Below are 5537 nucleotides of genomic sequence, written 5' to 3' on the forward strand. Positions count from 1 at the left end.
AAAAAAAAAAAAAAAATGGTTTTAATAAATAAATAAATTTCAGCTGTAGTCAGACAAGGCTTTTGGAGTGAAGGGATGAAAGTGGTATAGAAAGGACAGCAATAATCTATGTGTATTTGACTTAATTTAAAAAAAAAAGGGACAGCAAAAGGAAAAGGAAATCTATAATGGGGGATGTGTGGTGTAGGGCCAGCAGCCTAGAAGGATTGTCAGGGGGTGCTAGCAGCTGGGCAAGAGGAGCCCTGCAAAGGGCCTTGGCTCTTTGTTCTACTAAGGGTAGAACCAGCCCTCACAGCGTACTACTCAGCCTTCACACCATGGGCACCCAAGAGCCTATCCTTCCTTTAAGTGATGCCTTCCTTCTCTGGGCCGAGCACCCACAAGCTGGCCATACAGGGAGCTCTGCCTGGCCTGAGGCAGTCGTCACCTGGATGCCACCAGATACACACACACACGAGAGCAGCTTTCCATAGACCCCTAGGGCACTGATGCAACCGAAGGGCACCCCTGCACACCCAGAGGGATGGTGGGGAGAAATCCCCTGCGACACAGACGGTGGAAGGGGCAGATTTATGCCGTACGACCCAACCAAGACAGCATAATGCCCAGTGGTGGTCTCGCCACGAGAACCACAGTGTGAAAGCCAGAAGTACAGGAAGATAATATGAAAATCCAACTGTAAATCACTATGAGGGTAGAATTTTGAATTTTTAAGTGTTTTAATTTTTGTATTCTGTCATAGCATCTTCTCAATAAGTTCAAAAAGTTTATTTTTACATCCTTATTTCATGGCTTAATTGTCCTCCACAGTAAACAAATTTGTTCCCATCCCACTCCCTAGCCCCATCCTCCGATCACCTGCTACCAAATGGAACTCCTTTTACCCCACACCTGCCCTCCCCAGCCCCACCAGCTCCATTATTTCTCCTGTTTCTCCCAGATCCACAGGTACCTGTCCTAGACTCTTCCCAGGGAGCCTCCCTCCTCCCTGCCCACCAGCTCCTCCCCAGTGTCCAAGGTGAGCAGGGCGGTTCAGAGTGGAGTGGCTTTGGCCACTTAACTCTTTGTTGGTTTTTTTCTTACTGTTTTCTCAAAACAATAACCATACATGGTGACAAACTGAATTTTAAATTCTGTTGTCCCAACCTCTGTACCCAGAATCCCTTTGGCTAACTTCTTTCAACTATTTCTGCCTTGAATGTCACCTATCTTCTGGTGACCACTTGGGCAATTGCAAATACAATGTTTATTTCCCTACTAATTGATCTATCAGCTTTGTGGTCTTGTTATTGTTTTGGCAAATGGATATTTGGTTAAAAAATAAAGAATTTGAGTAGTACCATATATACCTCCTACCACAGTCACAGAAAAAAAAAGAACACCATGTAACAAAAACAACTTTCCTCTACTCCCTACTCCATTCTCAACCACTTTTAACACTTTGACCTATTACTTCTAGTCTCAAGCCTAACCTTAGTCACTTCAGCCTTGTCCTTGCCACAGCCCAGAGTAGCTCCTCAGCAGGCCAGCAGGAGGCTTTGCCACCTTGGAGGGCGGCTGAGGAGTAGCTCATAGCTGCCCACCCTTGAGTTCTGAGGGATCTGGCCGTGGAAATGTGTCTTTATTCTCTTTCAACAAATGTTTGATACTATCTAGTAAGTATTTACTATGTTGTTAATTATTGCTTATTACTTACTATGCTAATAATTATTATTATCATTTGCTATAGTACTGTGCCAAGCATTATAAATACATGATTTCGCTTAATTTTCACAATATCCCTAACAGAAAGGTATTTGTGTCTCTATTTAATGATGAGAAAATTGAGGCTGAGTGGTTAAGTAGCTTGCCCATGATCGTGCCTTTAGTAGTGGCACCATGAGGATTTGAACCTGACTCTGCCTCATTTCAAAGTCTGGGCTGTAGCTACTGTGCGCTATTGCACCCTACTATGAAGCAGGGTGTGGATCACTGTGCTGGGAGGGGCACACATTCGGAAGCGGATAGACAGGTAAGCAGGAGGTTATGACATCAGATGCTGATGTGACAGCATGCAATATTCACAAGGTTCTAGAGCCTAGCCTGGTCTATTGATTGGGCAGCTGGATTTCCTAGCATGGCAATCAGTGAATAAGGTCCCCTCTCCCTGTCTCTGCTCGGGGAAAGAAGTGGGGGTTAGAAAATCTATTTGGAGCTTTAGCCAGATACCCCAATGGTTCAGACAGAACTATGCAGAGCTAATGGAATGATCTTTGTAAAGGAAAGACCCTCAGTGGGAAATAAGGGCCACAATAATGCCCAGACTGCTTCTTCATGAAGAAGAGAGTCAGTGATATTAAAAGGTGTATAATTTGCTTTCCTTATATAAGAAAGACTAGGCTATCCACCTCTTCTATCCACTAGGCAAATCCAACTCAAGATGAATTCTCACCACACATATTAAACATTCATGCTACCTGGTCACCTGTAGTCCCAGCTGCTTGCGTGGCTGCTTAAGCCCAAGAGTTTGAGGTTGCTGTGAGCTATGATGCCACAGCACTCTCCTCAGTATATCCCAGAAAGAATTGAAAACCTGTCAACCCAAAACCCTCTATGGGAATGTTCACAGCAGCACACTATAACAGCCAAAATGTGAACATGACTCAAATGTCCATCAACTGGAGTTTCATTTCTTTTAAAAGCAGAAGAAATTTGACTATACTACTAATAATGAATGTTTAATAATGCATTCATCTTGAATTGGATTTGCCTTTCTACCAATGCAGTAATAAAATGTAGTTCTTACTATTTTTCTATGGAGAAAAGGGCCCACAGAAGCCTAGGGCCCGTGGAATTGGTAAGTGGTTGCTCCTAGGGAACTGCTAAGGAAACTGGTCCCAGTCTTCTCACTCAGCATCTTCCTCGCTCCTGAGTCTAAGACTTCGCCCCACCCGGGACCCTGCAGAACTTGGAGTCTTGAAAAACTGTGAGAGAAGGGAGAAGAGCTGTCCGCAGAGAGGGAGCAGGACCACCCCAGCTGAAAGCCCGCACTGGGCCTGGAAGCAGGAGAGAGGCTTTTCCCGACGCCATGACTCTCTCGCCTTCCCTCAGCAGAGCAGGGGACAGGGGGTGCCTCCGGACCTTCCCCCCCGTCTCCTTCTGGAGGACAGAGCGCTGGGCTGCTTCCTCCGGACTCTGGGAGGACACAGGCAAGGAAGCTGGGCCCTCAGTGGAGGGAAAAGGATCTGTACGGTGGTCCCGCTGAGCCACGGAGCGGAGTTCCCAGAGCTTCCTCTGCTCTCCCCGACCCCACCCTTCTGGGTCTGAGCTGAGCTACCGCGCCAAACCCGGCTCCTGGCTCCTCCTCTCCAGCGCCGCCTGTGGGAGGTGCCCTCGCCCAGCTCCTCCTCCTGCAGGCGCCCTAGGTGTGCTCCTGCCCACCGCCTGGACCAGATGCCCGGGTGCCGAGGTACCCGAAGGCTGGGCGCTGTCTCCAGCGAGTGCCCACGCACACCTCCCGCATCCTAGATTCCCTCCTTAGACCATATCCTACCCCCGCGCCCTGTCACCCCATACCAGTCTACATGTTCATCTGTGGGCACCTGCCTGCCATCTTCCTGCCTTCCTGCTCCACCCCCGGGTACGTCTTCACTTATCACTGCAGGTGCAGGACACCAGCTCCCTGGCAGAGCGCTTTGCCTCCACCCCTGGACCCAGAACGCGGTGAAGTCCAGGCTTTCATCAGGTCACCAAAACTTTCACTTTTCACCCAATGCACCATATAGCTTAAGGATGGAACTTTCAAATATTCCTTTCTCCCTAGAAACTTTTTTTTTTGAGACATAAAAAAAAAAAATGTCACCCTCAGTAGAGTGCCGTGGTGTCACAGCTCACATCAACCCCAAACTCTTGCGTTTAAGCGATTCTCTTGTCTCAGCCTGCCAAGTAGCTGGACCTACAGGCGCCCGCCACAACCCCGGCTATTTTTTCGTTGCAGCTGTCATTGTTTAGCAGGCCCCGGCCGGGCTCGAACCCTCCAGCCCCGGTATATGTGGCCGGCGCCCTAACCACAGAGCTACTGTCGCAGCCCTAGAAACTTTCTTTAAAATAAACTTTATGGGGAAGTCTGATATACAGTGTGCCCATAAAGTTCATGTGCAACTTAAAACAGACAACTATGCTCTGACTGAAACAGGATAAGAGGCCAGGAGACCCACTCATTTCAGCCACTGACCCTGGGGAAACTTTTTAAAATGATAGTTCCTAAGTCTGTCAGGGATGCCAGGAAAGGCTGCTCTCAATCTATTACTAATGGGAAGTTCAAATTGTTACTGCTGTCTTGTAAAATAATAAACACAGGAGTAACTATTTACATTAAATATAGATATGCTGGGCGGCGCCCATAGCTCAGTTGGTAAGGCGCCAGCCACATACACCAAGGTGGGCAGGCTGGAACCCAACCCAGGCCTGCTAAAACAACAATGGTAACTGCAACCAAAAAATAGCCCAACAATGGCTCAGCACCCAGTACAGTGGTTATGGTACCGCACCAGCCACATACACCGAGGCTGGCAGGTTTGAACCCAGCCCTGTCTAGCTAAACAACAATGACAACTACAATAACAACAAAAATAGCTGCGCATTGTGGCAGGCACCTGTAGTCCCATCTGCTTGGGAGGCTGAGGCAAGAGAATTGCTTAAGCCCAAAAGTTTGAGGTTGCTGTGAGCTGTGATGCCATGGCACTCTACCGAAGGCAACATAGTGAGACTTTGTCTCAAAAAATATGTATATAGATATAGATATGCCCAGCAACTCAACAGTTGCACTCCTGGAAATCTGTGCTGTAAAAATTAAAACATCAATCCTTATGGATATATATACAAAAATATTTTTTATTATTATTATTATTGCTTGTAGTGAAAAAATATTGGCTTGGGAAAGGACCATCACTAGGGAAACAGGAAATGGCAAGATAAATTATGGTGCTTCCATATCTTGGAATACAACCATTAAAAAGAAGGACTTAGATATAGCTCCACTTGACCTGAAGAAATTTTCACGACATATTGTTAAATAGAGAACAAATAAAATGCAGAGAATATATGTCACAGTATCATTTTATAATGCAATTACATTATATAAAAACATCTCTTATAAACTGAGCTAACTTAATTTATATACAGTGACATGATCATAAAGAAAGCTATGGGAGAATGTATTCGAGTCTATTAACATTGGTATTTGAATGGGGGAAATAAATCAATGAATTTCTCAATGCTTCCTAAAGGCTTTAGTCTCCTGGAATCCTTCACATGCCTAAAGAATTAGTTACAGCCCCAGCTGTGATCTAAAAGAATAATAAAAATTCTCTTATCTCCAAAAGAGGATGTCAAATGCTCATCACTGGAGTAGGTCCCCAGATTAATCCCTGTACCTGGAAGACTAGAGTGTTATCTCCCTAGGAATTTAGACTACAAAAGGGTTGAAGACCCAGAATTTAGAGACAACTCTAGGACAAAGCCAGATTGGGTCAGGGGTAGGGTGACCAGATTTTAAC

This window comes from Otolemur garnettii, unplaced genomic scaffold (assembly GCF_000181295.1).
Source record: "Otolemur garnettii isolate 467f Iridium unplaced genomic scaffold, OtoGar3 scaffold00244, whole genome shotgun sequence".
Taxonomy (NCBI): domain Eukaryota; kingdom Metazoa; phylum Chordata; class Mammalia; order Primates; family Galagidae; genus Otolemur; species Otolemur garnettii.